This window comes from Lucilia sericata, unplaced genomic scaffold (assembly GCF_015586225.1).
Source record: "Lucilia sericata isolate MDLA Ls3-8-SP2 unplaced genomic scaffold, ASM1558622v1 Contig000233F_arrow, whole genome shotgun sequence".
Classification (NCBI taxonomy): domain Eukaryota; kingdom Metazoa; phylum Arthropoda; class Insecta; order Diptera; family Calliphoridae; genus Lucilia; species Lucilia sericata.
This window is the reverse complement of record NW_023994260.1, coordinates 103,396-130,839: the sequence shown is the minus strand read 5'-3', so window position 1 is coordinate 130,839 and position 27,444 is coordinate 103,396. Positions and strand designations below refer to the sequence as shown.

Here is a 27,444-nt window from a genome sequence, read left to right as displayed (position 1 = left end):
ATTTCCAATAATTTCCTATAGAATTATTCTTCTTTGTAATAAAATCTTAAGATTGACAGCTATAGTCATTGTTTATTTACATATTGATTCATAAGTAAACCATGTCAGTTCTAGTAAATTTCCATAATTAAAACAAATAAATACATTTCTAATTAATGATTGTTTAAATGAGACTTAAAGTTATAACAGCATTCAAACACGATTAATTAATTACAAGTTTATTTATTGAGTCACTGAAATTCGATAATGTAAGCGTTGATCTCAATAAATTTATAGAAAGAGAAAGAGAGAGAAAGCTAGTGATAGATTACAACATATCAATTGAAAATAATAAAAAAAAAACATAGAGGTATGAAGAGTTCAATAACATGTTGATCACATTTAATTAGACAAAATATGTGATCTTCAAAAGCAAGAAAGAAAAAAACACAAATCAAAATCGATTTTGATCGCATTTTTCTTAATTACGTCATTAATGTTTATACAGGGACCATAACAACGTCAAGATGCCCAATAATTTTTTTAACAATCAAAACCACAGAGAGAGAGAGTGAGAAAACAAAACACAATCATAGAAACGTGAATACAAGAGTGGTTGGTTGGTTGGTCGTTAACATTTTGCAGTTGTTTTTATCTGCTGATCATTGAAAAATAAAGAAGAAAAAAAAATTCAATGTATTTACATAGGTTACGTCGGCATCGTCATTGGAACGTACAAATAGATAGATACGACACGGCTTTTAGAATACAGATACTACAAGATGAAAAGCAACAAAACAAAGTTTTATACAAATCAAATATGAAAAAAACAATAAAGATAAAAGAAGACGACTGCAGTTTAAAAAGTTTATACATATGTAGATGAAAATGTTACTAAATTAAATAAAACACCATAAAATACTACACTGAAATATATTTCATAAAAGGAATCAGTACACTTTTCAAGTAGTATCTAAAAAAAAATTGTTATAAAAAGGCTTTGGCAGTACGAACATATAAAAGTATGCAAACATGTACACTCAAAAAAAAATAGAATTGAGTAAAACGTGTCAGGATTAAAGATACAAGCCGGTGCAAAATGATCGGCGGCTTGACCATTTTTGGTCGGCGTCGGCGGCTTGTTATAAAATATACTGGCGTCGGCTAAAATATCGGCTAAATCTATGCTGAGAAAGTGTTCTTTTCAGAAAATTCTCTATATATCCGTTTGTTATATAGAAAAATGTGTTTATTTTGGTTTCTTAGATAGAAAAGTATCTCTATATAAGTATTTTCTATAGAAAATTGTCATTATTACAGTTATTTTTAGGAAAACTTTTCTCTAACAGTTTTTTATACATGAAGACAAAATGATGAGGTAACTCTTTTCAATTTGTCTGAAAAAAGTGGCAACTCAGTTCAAATTAGGGTTCTATAAATCGACTTTCGAATAATCGAACAATCGACTTTTTGTCGAAAAAAGTCGAAAAGTCGAAGTCGACTATTTTGTTCCAAAAAAGTCGATAACTCGACTATCGTCTATAAAAAAGTCGAAAAGTCGACTTTGTAAATAAAAGTCGAAAAAAGTCGAAAAGTCAAAAAATCGGAAAGTCGAAAAGTCGAAAAAAGTTGAAAAGTCGAAAAAAGTCGATAAGTCGAAGAAAGTCGAAAAGTCGAAAAAAGTCGGAAAAAGTCGGAAAAAGTCGAAAAAAGTCGAAAAGAGTCGAAAATTTTAAAAAAGTGGAAAAGAGGTCAAAAACTCGAAAATAGTCGGAAAAACTCGAAAAAAGTAAAAAAATAGTCGAAAATACTCGAAAAAAAGTCGAAATAAATCGAAAATAGTCAGAAATTCGTAAAAAATTAAAAAATCGAAAAGTCGGAAAAAGTCGAAAATAGTCGAGAAGTCGAAAAAAGTCGAAAAGTCGACCATTTATAAAATACTAAAAGTCGAAAAGTCTAAAAGTCGACTTTTAAATAAATGAAAAAGGTCGAAAAGTCGAAAAATCGACTTTTCATAAAATGGAAAAAGTCGAAAGGTCGAAAAGTCGACTTTTAACTAAATGCAAAAAGTCGAAAAGTCGACTTTTCGTTTCAACTATAGAACCCTAGTTCAAATGTGTTTGTTTTTATTCGACTTTTCATAAAATGGAAAAAGTCGAAAGGTCGAAAAGTCGACTTTTAACTAAATGCAAAAAGTCGAAAAGTCGACTTTTCGTTTCAACTATAGAACCCTAGTTCAAATGTGTTTGTTTTTAAGTCGGCGGCTGTGCGGGTTGTCAAAACATGACCGGCGACTGGCCGCCGCCGATTTGAGCCGAGACGGCTTGTATCTCTGTTCAGGATAATGTTAAGCGGTGTCAAACGTACATTAAACTAGACGTCAGACGTACTTTTCTTGATCCAAATAAAAAATATTTGAATCAAGTACGGTTTAATCAAGACAAAATTCTCAATTTTAACTTTTATTAATACTTTCTGGGATCAAATTGATCTCACAATGTACTTATTTTTAAATTGTTCGGTTTGATTTAAGCTTTTGAAATTTAAGCGATTGAAGTGAAACCAAAATCTGCTTATATCAAGAACTGTATTCTTGCTTTGTGTACGTATCCCACATGATTTTGGAATTCAGAACATATTATTATAAAACTTAATTAGCGAAATAAATATGTTTTCTTCAAGAATTTGTATTCTTGACTTGAGTTCGATTCGTACTTGATTTTAGAACAATTCAGAATACAGTTCATTACAAATATATTATTAACTAAATGAGAATTATATGTATATTAGAATTCGAATTAATGTATTTTCCCAATCAAAATTATGGATCACATTCGAGACTTTCATAAATCATCTGCGCGATTAAAATAATCATAATCAAGCTCGATTCGTTCTTGATTTCAGAAAAAAGGTCATTGTCAATACATTATTAACTAAATGAGAATTATATATTAGAATTAGAATTTATGTATATTCTTTAGTCGGATGAAAATCTTCAGCTTAAAAGTATTTTATGAGCCGCTCTTTTCCGATCAAATTCATTTAATATTTTAAATCTTTTTTAAGTAATTTTAAAGTCGAATTACTGGTGTTTTTAAAGTTCCCAATAATCATTCAAATACTGACTGGTTTTAAGTTCACAAATTTTGAATTTGATAAGAAATGAAATTTAAGCACCAACGCACTTAAAAATAGTTGTTAACACTTAGATCAAGAATTTCTGTGCTCGATTTTGTAAAAAATACCGATGGGTACTTATTTAAAGTGATTTTTTAAGTGTTTCATAGCAAAATCCTACTTAAATTTGCAAATAATTTAATAGATTGCAAACAGACTTAAAACTAGAAAAAAAGAAAGCAATTTTTCTTTCTGTGTAGATTCATACATATGAATATACATAGTTCTATAACAAACTGATATTAATGCGGGCAAAAAAGAAAAAAAAACAATTAATTTCAATCTGATACACATCAAGTACAAGTAGTTGGTGATGCGAGATAAGTATTAAACAAATATGGTTTATTAAATAAAAAAAAGAAAAGAAAATAAAAGATAAGTAGTAGAAAGAGAGTAAAAGGAGTGTGAGGACGTTAGTGTGGTATCTGGGCATGTGGTTATAGTTATCTTTTTTTTTTTTGGTATGTAGTACTTACTATATGACAAAACGACATTTAAGTCAGTTAAAACTTAAACAGCATCAAAGTCAACACTGTGTATCGCAAATAATCACATTTAAAATCTAAATCAACAATTCATATCTATGAAATATTTATGTTTAATTTGTGTTATGAAAACTTTAAATAAAATGAATTTCAAGGTTTTTATTTCGTAACTATTCGAGCTAAACATTCCGGGAAATCTTATCTAAAGTTAGTTAACTTTCAATGCAGATCGTTTATGTCAGAAAGTGTCATTGTATGATAATCTAATTTTGAAGTAGTTGGTAACTACTGCAAGTTGTTTTTATTAAGTTTAGAGCAGTTTCAGTTATCTTTATAATTTACTTTCGAGTTGCAACATTGTCATGATCTTGCTTCCGATCATCATTAGTGCAAACTATAATGGATTTTAGAGAGATCATTTACCTCCTAACTCTTACACATTCTTTGATTTAAAATGATCAATCATGTTGAAAGCAAGAAGTCAGAGAAGGAGTTACGAAAACATTAGCAATATTGACAAAATCACTTGCCAGCTTTCAATGGCTTTGTAGATCGTTTGCGGCTTTAAGTAAAGACGCTTAGGAACGCCAAGACAATCGTTCTTCCGATCAGAATAGATAACGTTATGCTAAAACTAAGAAGATGTAGATAGAAACTACATATACACAGGCATTGTATTGAGGTATTGACGGGAATACTTAACAACTTTGAAGAGCTCCACTGTCTAAAATAGAAAGGTCCTACCTTTCTGTAGAAACTATGTAGAAGCTTCAGAAGGTATGAAATATAGATAGGAACTACGTTAACACGGGCGTTTTGTATAAAGAGGTATTGATACGATCATTTGCGTATGAATGGTGGCATTGCAGGTCGTCCAACGCCTTAACTTGCGAACACCAACCGAAAGAAGGATCTTTCTTCAGTTCTTCAATAGCCTAATCTTCATGGGCAGACTAAGACTATTAGGAAACATAACGCCAGAATTGAGGCCAGAATTGCTTGATGGTCGAACAAATAGACGCTATGTATGTATTTAAATAGGAACAGGACTGCATTAAAGATATTGTAAGTAATAGAAAGAGAACAGTTCCTTAGATCAGAAAACATGACAAACGTGCCAATGAAATTTTTATTTAGGATGGTTATTAGAGGAATTATAAAAAGATCATACAGCTTGCTTCCTCCAAATAACCTCCGAACTTCCTCATTAGGTTCTTCCAATTAGGACACAAAACATCATAATAATGAGGAAGTAATACCAAGAGACATATAGGTAGATTTTATAAAGAAGTCTAGCTGATTTTACACACGTACATGAGTAAAACATACATAGGATTCATTCGTACATTTGGTGAGTTTGGATATTCTATCTCCCTCTCTTTCTCTCGTTCTCTATTGAAATGCTGCTTGAATAGAGATCACAATCAAAAAGTTATCAACAATTTGGTGGTCATTGGATGAATGATAATTGACGGAAATGTAGGAGTTATAATGTTCTTTGCAATCGCCGAGAAGAATCTTTCGCTTTAGCTCCAAATTCAGTTCAAACATTCTAATGATAAAATAATATTTCTTTCTTATGGCAAACATTTGTTCCGCGAAATCTTTAAAATCCATCGTATATATCCCTACTTTCTCAATTGCGCCATTAAAGTATCATAATTCCTTGAAAATGATTCTGTTATAAAAATAATGGATGTTTCACACAGATTTACATTTACAGATTTCCAAAATCTTAATTAAGGCTGTCCTGAGCTTGGGATTGTCTATTTATATATTATCAATAATAAGTTCTTTCTACTCAGATTTTCAATATCTCTTCATTTTTGTTTAGATTCCCGGAGTTTAAATTTGATAGAATTTGACATTATAAGACTCTGGAACTGAAGATTCAGAACGGGTTTCTGATATAATGGTACTGTTTCGGACTTGGAACACTGTAGAGTTTTGGAAATCGCAATATTCTCTTTCACTGGTAAAGGGGGGATTGAGAAAACATGAGGAATATTAAGAATGGAGAGAGCTTTCTGTACAGAATCGATTGTAACCACATTTGGTAAGCTTTAATTAGAGCTTTTAAGAGTTTATGAATTGGTGTTTATAGACATCAAACTTGGTTCTTAGATGCAGTTAAACTCTGAATAAGATAGCAAAACATTCCACGTAGGTCTGTAATGGATTCCAGGATTCATATATAGATACCTGGTAATACTATTGGGCATTCTCTTACGAAAAATTTTACTTTTCTAGCACCGAATGCAATTGCAATAGTTACTGCCCTCTTCCTTTTGCGCTTCTCGCTAGTAGTAGATTGAATCGTAGCAATAGAGGCTACCTGTAGTCTATCACATATCTTTTTATATCTTCCGATACCTCAGTGGAAGACAATTGCAATATTTATTGTCCTTGTTCTTTTGGGCTTCTATCTAGAAGATTGAATCATCCGATAAACGTTTTCTATAGGTGCTGTCATGACTATGAGGAAGATTATGATGTCACCCAATTCCTTTGTCAATACCCCGCCTTAGCGGAACGACTTAAGGAATTTATCCAAGGTGAATATCCGAACAATAAAGCCTTTGGAAATCCAGTGTAATTGGGGCACAACCGTCTAACTATTTAACAAGATTATATTCTAAAACTGGGAAAAGCTTTCAGTTACTCCTAAAAGCCTATGAATACTCCCAATATAATGCGTAAAAAATGAATTCGTTGTTAACAGACTAATTAAAGGCAATTACATTTTGAATGATAAGAAAGACCAAAATCTACTGCACAGCTTCACAATTAGCTATTAGTTTTTTATATATATATAGTTTCAATTAAAAAACAACAACAACAATAATTAACAACACAATAGAAATAAGGTGGCAACATGCTGTTTTTAGTTAGTTTTTTGATCCATGTGCTAAAAGTTTAAACATACAAACTAAAAAAATAAAATTCTACATATATTTACTCTGCATCCCATTCCATTTTCATCCAGAGCACTTCTAATAAAATAAGATATACAAAATAGATATTTGTAAAGCAAAAAAAAAAAAAAAACTTAAAGTAGACAATGTTATTTCTTGTAGCCACCCACTTTGTTTGTAGTTGGAATAAAGACTAGTTCAATAGTTGATGATGTCATTTTAGTTGTTGGGAAAAAAATCTATTTAGTTGTAACGTTTAATTGGTAAATAAAATATTTTACGAACTATATATTTGCTTGTTCTAAAAAAAGTTTAAACATTTTCGATAAGGGAAACATACTATTTTAGGTCATATTTGAAAAGAGTGAAATATTTAAATTTATATTAGGAAAGTATTGTGTTGTTTTATCATTTCAAATGGGTAGTCTTTATAATAGAAACATCATATAGAAAAATTGTTTTTAAGGGAAAGGTTTTCGTATTTAATATTCAATGATTCCATGACATCATTTTAATCAATTTCATCTTCGTCTTGCCTCAAGGTTTTTAATTATATTTTTCCTGAGAAAGTAACTTGAACTTATCTATTTGAAAGAGGAATTCTGCGGAATGTTTTTGAGAAGAGATTGTGGAAATAGCTACACACAACTTGGTCAAGCTTTTGAGCTTTCATTGTAACTTTGGTAAAACATAATAACACTAACACATTAGTATTCTATTTGTTTTAAAATATCGCGAAGTATATAGGCAACCAAAGGTTGTAATTGTTGTAGTTGTTGTAGTCTAATCATCGAGGTTGAAGCCGACAATTTGTGCATAAGACCCTTTGTCAAAGTGAAGTAGGGCTGACTGTGCTGTTAAATATTTTGGGACATCAAAATTGTCCTGATCCCTTAGTATACATTTGGGAGACTCAATTTATACATCATCTGTACGGCTTAGTTTCATTCTGGCCTTAATTGTGTCAGAATTTCTCTTTAGATTTTATCTGTTAGAAGTTGAAAGATTTGCAAGTAATTAGTTCATACGATATTCTGCAGTCGCAATGTTTTCTTCCGATTGCTAGGAGAGTTTGCACTTTTTCCTCAAATAAATAAAGATTCTTCTTAACAACCCTCAGAGAAGCTTCTAACTGTATGATATTAAAGTTAAGTTAAGTCCTCTGGGGACCTACTAAAAATGAACAGTTTTGTCAACAAAATTTTGTGGTCCTTAACTGGGAGATACTTCACAGATTCCTCGTCAAGGTAATTTACATACAGATTGTAGTTTTTGTAGATTTAACTTCAAATTCCTCGTCAAGGTAGTTTACATAGAGGTTAACATTGCTGTTGGAACATCATAAGGACACTGACCTCTAAGTATACATTAGGGCAGCTCAGTGTATGCGTGATTAGTAAGGGTTAGCTCCATTTTAGCTTTACTTCTAATAGAAGATAAGAGATCTTCAAGCTGTTGGGCCGTCTTTACATATGCTGTTATATACGAGCTAGCCTACTTTCCATTCTTCATGATAATCCTCAGAGGAACATTGAACTGTATGATGATGTCAAAGTAACGTCTATGGTGATCTCTTAGAATAAATTGTTTCGTGTAAATGAGTTTATGTTACTTAAGTGGGAGAACCTGTCAAACACTTGTCAAGGTAGTGACAGTTAACATAAAACCCATTGAGTTTTATAAGAAGCCAACGGTCCTCCAAAATTTGTGTATGAATGTGAGTAAGATTTCCGTTTTCGTTCATAGATCTTTTTGAGTATCTGTAAGGCCAATTTTAATGAATTCTTCGAACTTCAGCACAGGTGTCTTTTACAGAACTCCACCACACCATTGATCTAATAACTACAACATCTTGAGAGTCTCAACTCTGCGATCACTAACGCATGGTATATGGCTCAGTCTAGCTCCATACTTGAAAGTTTGGCAGAATTACCGGAAAATACTGATTAATACAGACGCAAACAATTCGATAACAATTGCTCCGTTTTGATCCAAAGCAATCCACATGAAATGGAGTTAATTCTCTTGGACTGATAGCTCAAAACCATAGAATGCAGATGTTGATGTTTCTTCGAACTTCAGCTTTAATAATCACAGGTCTCTTTTACACAAGTCCACCACACCATTCATATATATTAACTGCAAATTCTTGGGTCTCAACTCTGCAATCACTGGCATGTAGTATATGACTCAGTCTAGCTCCATACTTATTAGACTGGCTCTGATGGCTCGGACATCAATGGTTTTAATATGACTTCAATGTCGGTCATTTCCTAACGTGATGACGAGATACTCCAGAGTAGAATTGTACTAGATGCCAGGTCATCAACAGATACTAATGTGAAGAATTCTCTTACAAAAATTGGTACTTCACTGTCAATAGAAGTTATCGACAGCCCCACGAGCAGGCACTATCTAGGTGGTCAATATACAATCCAGTACGAACCCACGGGTTGTTTGGACTTCACGCCAGAAAGATTGAATTTTTGCAAAAATGACTTCTGCAGAAGATGTCATAAGAAAGAGAAAGATTCTCTTCTTACTTTCCTTTGTCAGTGGCTGGATCTGGAGGAACATAGCATGCTAGACAGCCAGTTTTTGCACGTCTTAACGGATTTATCTGATATTTGTGCAACATAATGGTTTGTATTAGTACCAGTGTAATTAGATTGAAGTGTACTAATAGACTGACTCTCTCTCTCTCTCTCTCTCTCTCTCTGATGAATTAAACTGTTTTCCCAATGATGTTAACACGTTGACAACCTATTCACCTCACTGAAAACTAATAGACACTTCATTGGACACATTGATGTATCAGTCATAGGAGCTATGAAAACTTGTCCTGCACTGGAGACAGTTATTTCCATTACAACATCCTACTGATGTATGCATTTTAAGGGAAATTTTTGGACCCGGAACATGGTTATCATTTTCTAGACCATAGGAGTTGCATGATAAGACCTGATAATATATTTCAGTTCTTTTTTGGTCAACAACAAAATATTTCTACTAATAAACGTAATCTTAAACAAATTTCTTTGTGAAATCTAATCAAATAACTTAATCGTAAACGTTATTTTCATTTATTACCAAGTCTAATCAGCTATTTATACATGTGTATTTGTGGTTACCCGTACAAAAAAAAAAACGTGCTAAGTGCTTTCAACCATAACGAATATATAAATAGTTTATAGAAAGATTTTCTTTATTTAATTTACGTTTGATTCGTTATAGTTGTTAGAGAAAAATCAAACTAAATAAAGTGTTAAATGTTTACTAATCTACACATTCGTAAAAAAAAATGTGCTGCTACAATTAACAAGCAAGTGTTAAGCTATTTACAGCATTGACTTAACCACAAAATAATAGCGACAATAAAATAGTGTAAAGAGAAGAAAAATAAATTGCATAAAGTTTAAAATTGGAAAAAATATTAAATTATAAAAACATAATACTTTAAAGATTTAGAAATTAAAATTTTTAAAATTGTTTAATCTGTTCCAATTAATCTATTAACCATCTTAGCCATCATATTTTACTTAAAAATGTTCATCCAATTTTGAAATATTTTTGGAAAATTTATATTTTTTTAAATAATTTATTAATTAACTATCAATCTTGCTGAAGACTCCTGCAGGGCTTGATTTATTTTCAAACATAAATTATTGCCTAAAAGAAATATTTAAATGGAAAAATATTTAAGTAAAACTATTAAGTTTTCTACACAGTATTATAATTATCAAAAAGTCAGATAACATGATTCGATATCGATCGGAAACAGTGGAATTGTATAGTTTACGAGTTATTAAGGTGATTTTCTCTTTATCAGATCTTTTGAAGCTTTCAGAGATCGACAATAAAGGAATATTTGTAATCGCACTTTGGATCATATCCCATCAAAATACTCTATTAGGCACCCACAAACATTAAAAATTTCTATGAGCAGCTAGCTCTCTTAGGTCCATTTTATTTCAGTTGTGCTAATTATTACTCTCTGCTTTCAGAAGTAAAGAACTCCGATTCATTGACAAAGTGGAGAATATTCTTAGGATTTATACCAGATAGCTCCTGCATTTTTTAGATGAGACTCTGTATCATCCTTCTCTTCATTGTGGTAACTGCTGCCGTTGTCATTCTATTCAAGAGCTATTCTTCTGACAGATGTGCCAATGACACAGTGTTCTGTAAATAATGATAATAACATTTAATGCCTGGTAGAGTCCGAAGTCTGATGGGAGATTTTATTGAACCAATTTCGAAAGAATGTCTTACAATTTGTAAGGAAGATACCTGTCAAGACATTGATTTATCTCCCTTCATCGCTCCGTTCCTGTCTAATTCATTAGTTATGCATTTACCCAAGAATAGTCCATAGACTAGTCCGAATTCAAGTCCCTAGACTAGTCCATATACTCGACAATAGTCTAGTAATAGGCAAGGCTTTAGGCTAGTCAATCAATAAACTAAAGTCTAGGCTATAGACTAGTTCCAAGAATATTTAATAGATTAGTCCCAAGACTAGTGCATAGACTAGTTATTAAACAAATCTTTAGGCTAGTCTACAAACAAATTTAAAGGCAAGTCAATAGACTAGCCCATAAACTAATCAATTGACTCTTAAGTCAGTAGATTATTCGCTAGACTAGTCCATAGACAAACTAGTTTAGAGGCTATTCAATAGACTAGCCTATAGAATTGTCAATAAACTAATCGATAGACTAGTTTAAAGTCTATTTTATAAACTAGTCCATAGACTTGTTAATAGTCCTAAGACTAGACCATAGAATAGTCAATAGACTGTATATACATATGTATACTAGTTAATAGATTAGTCCATATACAATACAATAGACTAGTCAATAGATTAGTCAGTAGACTAGTTCATATACTAGTCAATAAGCTAGTTATGAGGCAAGAATTGATAATAGACTAGTTATTAGACAAGACTTTAGGCTAGTCTAAAACTAGTTGAAAGGCTAGTCAATAGACTATGACTAGTACCTATACTAGTCCCTAGACTAATCGAGTTCCAAGAGTAGTCAAAAGATTAGTCCAAAGACTAAGCAATAGACTCGTCAATAAACTAGTCAATATACTAGTTTAAAGTCTAATAGACTAGTCTATGACTAATAGTCCCAAGACTAGTCAATAGCCAAGTCTTTAGGCTAGTCTTCAGACTAGTCCATAGTCTAATCAATAGACTTTATCGAGCCGTTTATCGAGTTGTGCTCTTAAGCTGACATTTGTTTTGACCAGGCACTCATATTAGCGTTAACCTAGAGATATCCAACATTATTTGATTAATCTAGATGTAGTAAAGACATTCGCTAGATTACTAAGATACCCTCGATATGTGATAATACCTCAGTTCGCTGCTCGTCTGATAGCGGATATTTATATCTGAAAAACACTCTTCGAGCCGTCGATGTAAACTCTCGTTATACCTAGAAACGGATGAGACTATAGTACTATTACCTTCCTTACTTTCGCTTTGTAAAGTACTTATACAAAATTCGACATTTAGATAATTACTTATTGATACATTGATATGAAAATGATACATATCAAATACATATTGCCAAAATTTTAAAGGTCAAAAAGTCAACTTTATAAATTCATGAACATTTTTAAAAATAACCTTTTTATTCTGACAAAATCGCTTAAAAACTTAGCATTTTTCTTTCTACTTTAATATTTAACAATAAAAAACAATTTTTACTAAAAACTAAGTTAAAAAGCTATTGATTTTTAAAGGGATTTTGAAAAAATTAAATAGCACAGCATACAAAATCAATAAGTTTCATAAAAATGTAAATAAAATGTCATAAAAACAACAAAACTTTATAGGTAATAGCAATTAAAATGACCTTGTTTTATGTTAATAATTACAATAAAATATAATTGTTAAACAAAAATAATATAGGATTTAAAAAAGTTATTAACTCTTTTAAAGTATAAGCAATTATTAACAAATAAGCAAATAAAATTGTTATAAATTAATAAAAAAAATTAATTAAACATGAAATAGCAAAATTAATGATGACGTCATTTTAAGAGTATATATAGAAATCATTAAAAAAAATTAATAAAATAAAATTAATAAATTAATAATTTATTAAAAGAAAACACAAAAAAACGAGAAAAACAATAATATACTTTAAAGATTTACTTAAAAAAAGCAAATTTTACTACCAAAAGCCTAAAACTATGCTTTATAATTATATTTAACAAAAATTGGAAAATGAGCAGAAAAAAAATACTTGAATGACAAATATTTGTCAAAAAAGGTTAACGGTATAATAAGAACGAGGTTGTTGTATTACAGAGAAGACACACACAAAAAAAATATATATGATTAGAAAACATAATAGAAAGAAAAAAGTGAGAGAGACAAAAAAGAATAGAGAGAAAAAGTAATGCAGAGCAGGAATGGCAAACGGTATTTTGAAATTGTACATCACCGGATTAGAAATGAAAGAAATTAAAGCAATATGAAGTTGGCTTGACTGCTTTACGAAGTAGTCAAAAGACTAATATTTAATTGACTAGTCCGGCAAGTTGACAGAGTAGTCCATAGACTACTTTATAGGCTAGTCAATATACTATTACAAAGAACAGTCAATAGACTAGTCCCAAGAATAGTCCCTAGACTGGTCCATATACTAGTTCATAGCTTTGTTATTAAATAAGTCTTTAGGCTAGTACATTGACTTTCCCATAGACTTATCAATAGCTTCGTAAAATAGTAAATAGTAAAAAGATTAGTCTCAAGACTAGTCCATAGAATAGTCAATATACTAGTCCCTATACTAGTCAGTAGACTCGTCAATAAAAGAGTCAATAGACCAGTTCCATGAATATCTAGTAGACTAATCAATAGAATAGTTAATAGAGTAGTCAATAGATTAGTCACAAGTCAATAGAATAGCCCAAAGTCTAGCCAATAGCCTAGTCCCAAGAATAGTCAATAGACTAGTCCATTTACTAGTCAATAAAATAGTTAAAACTAATCAATAAACTAGTCTAGTATTTTAAAAATTTAATAGTCAAAAGATTAGTCCTCCGACTTCTCCATAGACTAATCAATAGACGATAAACTAGTTTATAGACTAATTCAAAGACTAGGTAATGGACTATTTCCAAGAATAATGAATAGATTAGCGACAAGACAATTGCATAGACTCAAGAATGGTCAATAGGCTATTCCCACGACTAGTCCATATACTAGTCAATAGGCTCGTTATTAGACTAGCCTAATAACTAGTCCGAAGAATAGTCTATAGACAAGTCTTTAGACGAGTCTACAGACTAATCCGTAGACCATTTTATACGCTAGTCAATATACTATTCCAAAGAATAGTAAATAAACTAGTCCGAAGAGTAGTCCTTAGACTAGTTATTAGATAAGTCTTTAGGCTAGTCCAAAGTCAAGAATATAGACATATCAATACACAAGTCAATAAACTAGACTATTAAAAATTGTACCAAATAGGTCATGGATGTACAGTTGCACTTTTAAGAATCGAATTAAAACAAAAGAAGTTCAATTATACCAATATTGCCAACCCTGAACGTAGAGCAATAAAATTAGCAAGAGAGAGTGCGTGTATATTGATAAATGAGAAAGAGGGCGAAAAGAGCCTTTTTTCATGAGTGTTTTTATACAAGGTATGACGTTATACGATATTAGAAAAAAATTGTGTATTAAAAGAAAATACATAATAATACCAAAAAAAAAAGAAATCTTATAAGAAAATTTTGTCTATAGGAATTTTTTTGCAATAAAACTAAAATTCCTATACATAAAACAACAAAATTTTAATTGTAAGAATTAAAAAAAATTCCTTTACATTTAAGTTAAAAAATTGTACTTTTAAACTTTTCTCTCTATGTATATTACAAAAAAAAATCGAACAATAAAAGTAGAAGACATAAAGAAGGTAATAAAAGAAAAAATGTAAGGAAAAAAGCAAACAACAATCAATCACCACGAAAATTGTTAATAGGAAAAAGGAAAATTGGAAAAATTTTCGTTTTTTTTTTTTTGTATTAATAATATTCCTCCACCGTCAACGTTGGCGTTAACGTTCTCCAATAAATGTTACAATGTTATTCGAACATTATTAAATCAGCTTTTGTTCTTGTTGTTGCTGTTTAAGTTGAGTTGATTAAAATTGCTTTTGATGATAATGATGTTTTTTTTTTTGTTATTTCGTTTGTTTTTTTATATCTTTTTTTTTTTTTTTGTTCTCTTATTATTTTTGTTGTTTTTATAGTTGATGGCAGAGCCCAAGCTGTTTAGCAGTGTAAGCAAGAAGCAGCAGCATATGACATAGAAAATATGTATTTTTTTCTGGTAGAAGTTTAAAGAAAAGCACAAACACACAAAATAACACACGGCCTTTGAATCTTTCTTTTTATTTTCTATATATTATTTGTATTTGATTAAATATTTGCAGCAGCAAAAAAAAAAGGCACAAAACACACAAAACAAAATTACAACACTCTGTTACAAAAAACAGACACAGGCCTGGCTAGCTGACGGGCTGGCTGTCTAACTGGCTGCTTGTCGTAATGGCAGACAGGCTAGCACTAGCTTTTTTTGGTATATTTGTTTTCTTATTCTTTTTTCTATTGCTTTCTTTTCTTCTTCTCGTTTTTCAAAAAGGCAATGACGAAACTTTTGGCCTTTCCTTTTGTTTTACCAATAAAATGGGTTTTTTCTTTTGCTGCTAGATAGATATTTCTGCCACTAAAACTTTCATAACATCATCATTTTTTTTCTCATTAGCAATTATAAAAAATCCTTTTTTCTTTTCTAGCTCTCTCACTAAATATTTTACTTTTTTATCTCTTTAATTAATAATTAATTTTTAATTTAACAATTTATTATTACAAAATTTTTCTTTATCAACTTGTTAGGGAAAAAAAGAAAATTATTGAATTTTTTCCTTATTTTTGCACTTTTTCCTTTTGTAACAAACACTCACTCAAACACATACTCTCTAAAAAACACCCGCACTTTAGCTCTTTCTCTCTCTCTAACACTCTCTTTCTTTCTCTTTCTCTCTTACACACTTTGTGTTTTAAACATAAAATAACATCTCTTTTTATTTTACGTTTTCTTCTTTATAATACTTTTCTCATTTGTTAAAAAAATCACTATTTTTTTTTTTGGTTTTTCTTCTTTGTACTTTATATTCACCTTTTTTCTTCTTTTCTTACTATATTACTACTACCACTACTTTTGCAATTTTTTTCTTCTTGGAAAAAATTTTTTCATCATTGATGTTCATCTGCTAATTTTCATAAATTTAACACTTTACTTAACATTTTTGGGTTATTTTTGTTTATTATTTATGTTTGCTAATATTATTTAATAGATTTTCTTAATTTTAATTGATTTTATTCGTTGAAATTTTAATAAAATTTTCTTTTTTACCTAAGAGCACACACACGAATACAGAAATTCTTTTTCGTCTATTCTTCCACAATGGAGCAGAGCCCTGCGCCTACAAATATTATCGGCAGCGGCGGCGGCTGACATTAAAAATATCGGCGGCGGCTTTAAATCGACGGTAAGCCGGCTAAGTTCTCAATTATGTTTAATATTTAAATATTCAAAGATTTTAAATAAAAACGGAATCCGAAAGATAAACAAGTGGAATTTCGTATATAATTTATAACAACAAAATAGAGCAAGCACAAAAGTTGTGTAAGAAACTATGCAGGGATGGAAAAAAATATTTAATTTTTTTTTTTAATTCTTAAAAATTAAAAGCAAATCCTTTCACCAAGTTTTATGATATAGTGTATATACATATATAATAAATTTATCATTCCATTACTTGAAATATAAACAAAATAGGAAAATCTTTAAAGAAGTTCCTTTTTTTATTATTTAATCCAGATCACCAAACATTGGCCTAAGGACAAACATTTTGGGAAACGGTATCTTATATGAACCAAACTTTCATTTTCGGTGGGAACTTCGGTACCTTATTACGAGATGACAAAAGTTAATTTATTTTCAATAACGCTTCTGTTAAAGCAACGGTTCCCAAATGTGGTCTGTAGCAAATCCTAGGGCGTCCGCGAAGACCAACGAAAAAACCTGAATAAACAATATTCTGCTTTTATATACTTATGTGAAAAAATATTAAAAATATCTCAAAATTTTCATAAATACAAAATTATACATTTTTGTTCAATAATCCCATATTTTTCGGTGACTTTTTGAACTTAATTTTTTATCAGGCCGAAGCTATCCCCTACACATTTATTGTATCATTTTTTTAAAGTAAAGTATTAGGTGAATTGCCATTTTTATTTCCAGTATATGAACTGAACTATAAACCTATAAATAAGGAATACTGTTATAGCTGGTAGCCCACATTTCATAATTAAATGATAAGCTTATCGCAGATTTAAGTTTGTCAAATTGTAAACAAAAGTGTTTTGTCGTTTGAAAGGAATAACATAATATATTTCCAAAACCCTTTATTCGTCTTCAATACGTTAATCCAGTTAATTTTAAATCTATTTCGACGTGATACACAGATTTTAACTTGATTATTAAATTAACATTGGAAAATCCATAGCGTTACGCGTAAATATTCAAAACTATGCAGTGAAATAATCGTAGGTATTTTAAAATTCAACTTTAAGCTCAAAATGCACGAGTACTTTCACAAAGAGTTCAAGTCATATATTATGCGTATAACGCATTCCGCAACAACATCAAAGAAGTTCAGAAGCTTTTTGACCTATGGATATATGGGCTTGGGCTATAACAAATTTCGGATGAACAATTATTTAGAACAATAAGATATGTATGGGGTCCTCGAAATTAAATAAATTCCTCAAAGGCTGCGCGAGGTAAAAAACGGGGGAAACCGCTGTTTTAGTGGTCTGATAGAAGGTTTACTTAAAAAGGCCTATTAGACGGTCTTCGGTTGAAGGCCTATTAGAAGATTTTTCGCTGAAGGTTTGTAAGAAATCCTATAAACACCTTTTAGGCTGTGCGATAATGAATCAGTCAGTCAGTAACGTTAGAATAGATGTAGATGTATATGTATATACATACATAGATAATTAACAAGTAACCTCGTGTATATATTAGACAAATATTTATCACAGCACTTGACAAAACGTCGGCAGAAAAATTGACAGTTTTTTGTTTATGTTAATGTATAGGAGTAACAAAATGCTGATTTTATCATGACAACTCACAGATAATTTTTCTGAAATAATGCTATATTTTACAGAAACAATTAAAATTAAATGAAAATTTTCTAAATAAACACTAATTTCACTAAAACTTATGTTAAAAATCAATTTTAATTGCACAAAAACAAAAATTCTATACAATGACATTTGTTATCAAGACAACGTTGTCTAAACGATTGTTTAGACAACACTGTCATAACGACGCTATAACGCCAGTAAATGCTGTCTATACCTGCTAATTTTTAATCACGATAACAATTTGACGTTTAGCATAATAAATATTTGTCTAATATAGACACGGGGTAATAAGCAACATAATAGACAATGGATGATACCAGTTTCAAATATTTGATGACTTGAGACGGAATCCCCCATATATAAATCAATCATCATTTTGACTTCAGTCAAAAATATTTTAACGTAACGGCTATTATTGGCAAATATAAAGCCTCTTCATATTAAAGATAAGAAAATAAAGTTGAAAATCTAAGAACTATGAAACTACTAAATAAAACGGTAAAAAATATATATAAAATTTCCGGCCGCGCAGCTTTTAAATTTAACCGACGTTTTTAACCTAATCGACGCCGGTCTCTGCTGTTGCCCATAGAAATCGACGCCGATTAAAATTAAGGAGTTTGCAGTTGTCACTAAAAATTTCAACGGCGGTGACTTGAAACGACGTTAGCAATTTAAACACTGTACACTGAAAACAAAAAACCTTATATCTATATTCTGGATTGGTTCAGATGAGAAAAGTCTAGTTAAAAAAATTAACGGACAATTAGAGGATTGTATTTTAATTTTTTTAAATAATTTTTTTATAACATTTTAATATCGAAATTTTCCAACATTTTTCAACTTTTATATACAAAATCAATTATTTGAATTATTCTATAAGATAGTCGACATTTCAACATTGCTTTTCCTACAAAAAGTCGATTGTTCTAAAGTCATTACTAAACATTTTCCATGTTATCAATTTACCGTGACGGTATTATCATGTCGGCAATACAGTTCGGAGTACTGTATTGTTGACATATGTTTTCCGTGGTAACTCTGTAAAGGATTAAAACACAAATGTTGGTTATTGTTGTAAATTATTTTAAATAACAACAATATCCGTTACAAAAATTATCTACCACTGAAATGTAAACAATTTATTGCTAATGTGCAACAAAAGGGTCACAAATCAAATTATGTATTTCCGACAAATAGTTGATTGATTTATAATTGAAGACATCACAGATTTTTCTCAATCGGAAACAGATCTATCATTATATCAAATCTTTATTCTTTAATCTTTATTTTATGTGAAAAAATAACACCTAAACCAACAAATGATAATATAGTCAGTTAGTTTGAACGGAAGATGTATATACATCAAATACGAAGAAATACACCTAGGCCTCTATCGGGCCTGTTGTGCGTTCCTTAACCAGTGCCTCAGGGAATCGATCCCACCACCTCCGGTCTACCAGACTATAACAATAACTACTAGGGATAGGGTTCTATAGTTGAAACGAAAAGTCGACTTTTCGACTTTTTTTTATTTAGTTAAAAGTCGACTTTTCGACTTTTTGCATTTTATGAAAAGTCGATTTTTCGACTTTTCGACTTTTTCATTTAAATAAAAGTCGACTTTTAGACTTTTCGACTATAAGTATTTTATAAATAGTCGACTTTTCGACTTTTTCCGACTTTTCGACTTTTTTCGACTTTTTCCGACTTTTTTCGACTTTTCGATTTTTTCGACTTTTTGACTATTTTCGACTTCTTCCTACTTTTTTCCGACTATTTTTTGACTTTTTTCGAGTTTTTCCGACTATTTTAGAGTTTTTGACTTTTTTTCCACTTTTTTAAAATTTTTGACTATTTTTGACTTGTTTCTACAATTTTCGATTTTTCGACTTTTTCCGACTTTTTTCGACTTTCTTCGACTTTTTTCGACTTTATTCGACTTATCGACTTTTTTCGACTTATCGACTTTCAGACTTTTCGACTTTTCGGCTTTTTTCGACTTTTATTCACAAAGTCGACTTTTCGACTTTTTTGGAACAAAATAGTCGACTTTTTTTTCGACAAAAAGTCGATTGTTCGATTATTCGATTTATAGAACCCTAACTAGGGAATACCCGTTAATAAAACAACCTTTTGATAAAACAGCAAACCCTAACAGCTGTTTTTGATTGTTGTGTGGTGAGTTTCTGTAAAAACGTAAACAAATGAAACAAAAACAAATTACTAGACATATTTATTTTGTGCTAAGAAAAATTTATGTATTTTAATAATGTTTTGTAGCCAGTGCAAGTGTTCTTGGTGTACACCATCTACCCCAATAATAATCCCGGTTTCATTAGAATCAAGTATTTTTAAAACGGCCATATATAATGTGCAATTCATTCTATATTCCATGACTGGTTGAAAGAGTCACGGAATCCACCGGAGATCAACCTAAAAAATGAAAAAGGGGTGGCTTTAACTTCTTGTTCCGTTCATATGGGACAAGATTCGAGCCTCATCGTATCAGTTCGCCAGATACCTCATTTGTGTATATTGCAGGGTCCTGGTACCCAACACAGCCTTATTTTAAACGGTCTCATAATAATACTTAGATCTTTTCTTCATTCTACGACTATGCAAGAATACAGCTTTGACATAATAATGCTTTAAATGCAGCATGACTATCAACCTAAAATCTTACCAGAGACCGGCGAACAATGTGATTCCCTATTAGTTCCGTCACTTTCAAGATCGCTAAATCACCACTTGGAAGACACAACCCATCAGGGAGTCAAGGAACATTTTACACCGTTTGTAACACATTGAAATATTGGTCTAATATCCATAAAAGTATATGCTGGGATCTTATTACAGTCTAAGATTGAGTTTGTTATTGAAAATGGACAATATCGGTATACGATAAACTCATCAAGGAGCCAAGGAACTTTTACACCGAAATATTGGTCTAAAATCCATAAAAGTATAGACTAGGATCTTAGCCAATATTTGCCAAAATATTTTTAGTTGATGGAGTTTATTATTGAGCTTCAATATTCCAGTATAGCGAAGAAGAACGACAAAAACAAGTTTTATAGGAACTAAAATCTTTTTGCCAAATTTAATGAGGATCAGGAAATTATTTTACAAGATTTATATGATCCAAAACCTTTCTGGGTTGGTTCAAAATTGACCCTACCCCCATATAAGTTCCCCTTCAGAAAAAGATATTAACTCCAATAATTGTAATAAAAATACCAATATAGCAAAGAAATTCCACATAAACAAGGAGTCAACATCGTTTTATCAAATTTAAGGGGATCGGTCCATAATTTAACCTATCCCCGATATAAGGTCCACCTCGGGAAATTACTACCACTCATAACTGGCTTAAAAAAATAGCTATAAAATTCGACAACAACTTTTATATGAAACAAAATTTATCTGTTGAATTTTGTAAGGGTCGGTCCACAGTTGACCCTACCTAAAATCTCAAACAGGTTATGCCATCCGATTTCTACACTTCCAACTTAAAGTTCTATATATGTTTTTATCGTGCACAAGATCTTCCGATAGCAGTTATGTATAATTTTCTATATACGGATATAGTCACATTTTTGTAAAAAAAGTTTGTTGCTGTAGTACACACCCTAGAACGATGAACTCCACAAAACAAATTATGCCATCCGATTTGTATATTTCCAACTTAAAGTTCTATATAAAAAAGTTTGTTGTTGTAGTACACACCCTAGCACGATGAAATCAGGAAAAAAATATATGCCATCCGATTTCTACACTTCCAACTTAAAGTTATATATAATTTTCTATATATTTCCATAATAAAACTATGTAAAAAAAAGTTTGTTGTTGTAGTACACACCCTAGAACGATGAAATCCGAAAAAAATGTATGCCATCCGATTTCTACACCTCCAACTTAAAGTTCTATATAGGTTTTTATCGTGCACAAGATCGTCCGATAGCAGTTATACATCAATTTATATATACTTCCATAATAACATTTTTTGTAAAAAAAAAGTTTGTTGTTGTAGTACTCACCCTAGAACGATGAAATCCGGAAAAAAATGTATGTCATCCGATTTCTACACTTCCAACTTAAAGTTCTATATAGGTCTTTATCGTGCACAAGATCGTCCGATAGCAGTTATATATCATTTAATATATACGGCCATAGTAAAATTCTTTGAAAAAAAAAGTTTGTTGTTGTAGTACACACCCTAGAACGATGAAATCCGGATAAAAATGTATGCCATCCGATTTCTACACTTTCAACTTAAAGTTCTATATAGGTTTTTATCGTGCACAAGATCGTCCGATAGCAGTTATATATCAATTTATATATACTTCCATAATAACATTTTTTGTAAAAAAAAAGTTTGTTGTTGTAGTACACACCCTAGAACGATGAAATTCGGAAAAAAATGTATGTCGTCCGATTTCTACACTTCCAACTTAAAGTTCTATATAGGTTTTTATTGTGCACAAGATCGTCCGATAGCAGTTATATATCATTTAATATATACGGCCATAGTAACATTTTTTGTAAAAAAAAGTTTGTTGTTGTAATACACACCCTAGAACGATGAAATCCGGAAAAAAATGTATACCATCCGATTTCTACACTTCCAACTTAAAGTTCTATATAGGTCTTTATCGTGCACAAGATCGTCCGATAGTAGTTCTATATCAATTTATATTTACTTCCATAATAAAATTTTTTGTAAAAAAAAAGTTTGTTGTTGTAGTACACACCCTAGAACGATGAAATCCGGAAAAAAATGTATGTCATCCGATTTCTACACTTCCAACTTAAAGTTCTATATAGGTCTTTATCGTGCACAAGATCGTCCGATAGCAGTTATATATCATTTAATATATACGGCCATAGTAACATTTTTTGTAAAAAAAAAGTTTGTTGTTGTAATACACACCCTAGAACGATGAAATCCGGAAAAAAATGTATGCCATCCGATTTCTACACTTCCAACTTAATATTCTATATAGGTCTTTATCGTGCACAAGATCGTCCGATAGTAGTTATATATCAATTTATATATACTTCCATAATAACATTTTTTGTAAAAAAAAAGTTTGTTGTTGTAGTACACACCCTAGAACGATGAAATCCGTGAAAAAATGTATGCCATCCGATTTCTACACTTCCAACTTAAAGTTCTATATAGGTTTTTATCGTGCACAAGATCGTCCGATAGCAGTTATATATCAATTTTATATATACTTCCATAATAACATTTTTTCTAAAAAAAAGTTTGTTGTTGTAGTACACACCCTAGAACGATGAAATGCGGAAAAAAATGTATGCCATCCGATTTCTACACTTCCAACTTAAAGTTCTATATAGGTTTTTATCGTGCACAAGATCGTCCGATAGCAGTTATATATCATTTTATATATACGGCCATAGTAACATTTTTTTGTAAAAAAAAGTTTGTTGTTGTAGTACACACCCTAGAACGATGAAATCCGGAAAAAAATGTATGTCATCCGATTTCTACACTTCCAACTTAAAGTTCTATATAGGTCTTTATCGTGCACAAGATCGTCCGATAGCAGTTATATATCATTTAATATATACGGCCATAGTAAAATTTTTTGTAAAAAAAAAGTTTGTTGTTGTAATACACACCCTAGAACGATGAAATCCGTGAAAAAATGTATGCCATCCGATTTCTACACTTCCAACTTAAAGTTCTATATAGGTTTTTATCGTGCACAAGATCGTCCGATAGCAGTTATATATCAATTTGTATATACTTCCATAATAACATTTTTTGTAAAAAAAAAGTTTGTTGTTGTAGTACATACCCTAGAACGATGAAATCCGGAAAAAAATGTATGCCATCCGATATCTACACTTCCAACTTAAAGTTCTATATAGGTCTTTATCGTGCACAAGATCGTCCGATAGCAGTTATATATCATTTAATATATACGGCCATAGTAAAATTTTTTGTAAAAAAAAAGTTTGTTGTTGTAATACACACCCTAGAACGATGAAATCCGGGAAAAAATGTATGTCATCCGATTTCTACACTTCCAACTTAAAGTTCTATATAGGTTTTTATCGTGCACAAGATCGTCCGATAGCAGTTATATATCAATTTATATATACTTCCATAATAACATTTTTTGTAAAAAAAAGTTTGTTGTTGTAGTACACACCCTAGAACGATGAAATCCGGAAAAAATGTATGCCATCCGATTTCTACACTTCCAACTTAAAGTTCTATATAGGTTTTTATCGTGCACAAGATCGTCCGATAGCAGTTATATATCAATTTGTATATACTTCCATAATAACATTTTTTGTAAAAAAAAAGTTTGTTGTTGTAGTACATACCCTAGAACGATGAAATCCGGAAAAAAATTTATGCCATCCGATTTCTACGCTTCCAACTTAAAGTTCTATATAGGTCTTTATCGTGCACAAGATCGTCCGATAGCAGTTATATATCATTTAATATATACGGCCATAGTAAAATTTTTTGTAAAAAAAAAGTTTGTTGTTGTAATACACACCCTAGAACGATGAAATCCGGGAAAAAATGTATGTCATCCGATTTCTACACTTCCAACTTAAAGTTCTATATAGATCTTTATCGTGCACAAGATCGTCCGATAGCAGTTATATATCAATTTATATATACTTCCATAATAACATTTTTTGTAAAAAAAAAGTTTGTTGTTGTAGTACACACCCTAGAACGATGAAATCCGGAAAAAGATGTATGTCATCCGATTTCTACACTTCCAACTTAAAGTTCTATATAGGTCTTTATCGTGCACAAGATCGTCCGATAGCAGTTATATATCATTTAATATATACGGCCATAGTAACATTTTTTGTAAAAAAAAGTTTGTTGTTGTAATACACACCCTAGAACGATGAAATCCGGAAAAAATGTATGTCATCCGATTTCTACACTTCCAACTTAATATTCTATATAGGTCTTTATCGTGCACAAGATCGTCCGATAGTAGTTATATATCAATTTATATATACTTCATAATAACATTTTTTGTAAAAAAAAAGTTTGTTGTTGTAGTACACACCCTAGAACGATGAAATCCGAAAAAAGATGTATGTCATCCGATTTCTACACTTCCAACTTAAAGTTCTATATAGGTCTTTATCGTGCACAAGATCGTCCGATAGCAGTTATATATCAATTTATATATACTTCCATAATAACATTTTTTGTAAAAAAAAAGTTTGTTGTTGTAGTACACACCCTAGAACGATGAAATCCGGAAAAAAATTTATGCCATCCGATTTCTACACTTTCAACTTAAAGTTCTATATAGGTTTTTATCGTGCACAAGATCGCCCGATAGCAGTTATACATCAATTTATATATACTTCCATAATAACATTTTTTGTAAAAAAAAAGTTTGTTGTTGTAGTGCACACCCTAGAACGATGAAATCCGGAAAAAAATGTATGTCGTCCGATTTCTACACTTCCAACTTAAAGTTCTATATAGGTTTTTATCGTGCACAAGATCGTCCGATAGCAGTTATATATCAATTTATATATACTTCCATAATAACATTTTTTGTAAAAAAAAAGTTTGTTGTTGTAGTACACACCCTAGAACGATGAAATCCGGAAAAAAATGTATGTCGTCCGATTTCTACACTTCCAACTTAAAGTTCTATATAGGTCTTTATCGTGCACAAGATCGTCCGATAGCAGTTATATATCAATTTATATTTACTTCCATAATAACATTTTTTGTAAAGAAAAAGTTTGTTGTTGTAGTACACACCCTAGAACGATGAAATCCGGAAAAAAATGTATGTCATCCGATTTCTACACTTCCAACTTAAAGTTCTATATGTATAGGTCTTTATCGTGCACAAGATCCATAATAACATTTTTTGTAAAAAAAAAGTTTGTTGTTGTAGTACACACCCTAGAACGATGAAATCCGGAAAAAATGTATGCCATCCGATTTCTACACTTCCAACTTAAAGTTCTATATAGGTTTTTATCGTGCACAAGATCGTCCGATAGCAGTTATATATCAATTTGTATATACTTCCATAATAACATTTTTTGTAAAAAAAAAGTTTGTTGTTGTAGTACATACCCTAGAACGATGAAATCCGGAGAAAAATGTATGTTGTCCGATTTCTACACTTCCAACTTAAAGTTCTATATAGGTTTTTATCGTGCACAAGATCGTCCGATAGCAGTTATATATCAATTTATATATACTTCCATAATAAAATTTTTTGTAAAAAAAAAGTTTGTTGTTGTAGTACACACCCTAGAACGATGAAATCTGGAAAAAAATGGATGTCATCCGATATCTACACTTCCAACTTAAAGTTCTATATAGGTCTTTATCGTGCACAAGATCGTCCGATAGCAGTTATATATCAATTTATATATACTTCCATAATAACATTTTTTGTAAAAAAAAAGTTTGTTGTTGTAGTACACACCCTAGAACGATGAAATCCGGAAAAAAATGTATGTCATCCGATTTCTACACTTCCAACTTAAAGTTCTATATAGGTCTTTATCGTGCACAAGATCGTCCGATAGCAGTTATATATCAATTTATATATACTTCCATAATAACATTTTTTGTAAAAAAAAAGTTTGTTGTTGTAGTACACACCCTAGAACGATGAAATCCGGAAAAAAATGTATGTCATCCGATTTCTACACTTCCAACTTAAAGTTCTATATAGGTCTTTATCGTGCACAAGATCGTCCGATAGCAGTTATATATCATTTAATATATACGGCCATAGTAACATTTTTTGTAAAAAAAAAGTTTGTTGTTGTAATACACACCCTAGAACGATGAAATCCGGAAAAAATGTATGCCATCCGATTTCTACACTTCCAACTTAATATTCTATATAGGTCTTTATCGTGCACAAGATCGTCCGATAGTAGTTATATATCAATTTATATATACTTCATAATAACATTTTTTGTAAAAAAAAAGTTTGTTGTTGTAGTACACACCCTAGAACGATGAAATCCGGAAAAAGATGTATGTCATCCGATTTCTACACTTCCAACTTAAAGTTCTATATAGGTCTTTATCGTGCACAAGATCGTCCGATAGCAGTTATATATCAATTTATATATACTTCCATAATAACATTTTTTGTAAAAAAAAAGTTTGTTGTTGTAGTACACACCCTAGAACGATGAAATCCGGAAAAAAATTTATGCCATCCGATTTCTACACTTTCAACTTAAAGTTCTATATAGGTTTTTATCGTGCACAAGATCGTCCGATAGCAGTTATACATCAATTTATATATACTTCCATAATAACATTTTTTGTAAAAAAAAAGTTTGTTGTTGTAGTGCACACCCTAGAACGATGAAATCCGGAAAAAAAATGTATGTCGTCCGATTTCTACACTTCCAACTTAAAGTTCTATATAGGTTTTTATCGTGCACAAGATCGTCCGATAGCAGTTATATATCAATTTATATATACTTCCATAATAACATTTTTTGTAAAAAAAAAGTTTGTTGTTGTAGTACACACCCTAGAACGATGAAATCCGGAAAAAAATGTATGTCGTCCGATTTCTACACTTCCAACTTAAAGTTCTATATAGGTCTTTATCGTGCACAAGATC

The 27,444-nt window shown here is 30.8% G+C and overlaps 1 protein-coding gene across 3 annotated transcripts in view; it reads right to left on the bottom strand.

The window, feature by feature from the left end:
• Positions 1-16,094, bottom strand: part of LOC119602442 (neuroplastin) — a 78,301-nt gene extending 62,207 nt beyond the window's left edge. The window contains exon 1 of one of the 3 annotated variants that reach the window (XM_037953971.1): positions 15,999-16,094. The gene's annotated coding sequence lies outside the window, so the exon portion shown is untranslated. Of the gene's footprint in view, positions 1-14,623; positions 14,645-15,761 lie in introns of those variants that run through there. The other 2 variants (XM_037953972.1, XM_037953973.1) reach the window with 2 other exon arrangements.
• Positions 16,095-27,444: the final 11,350 nt, after the last annotated feature.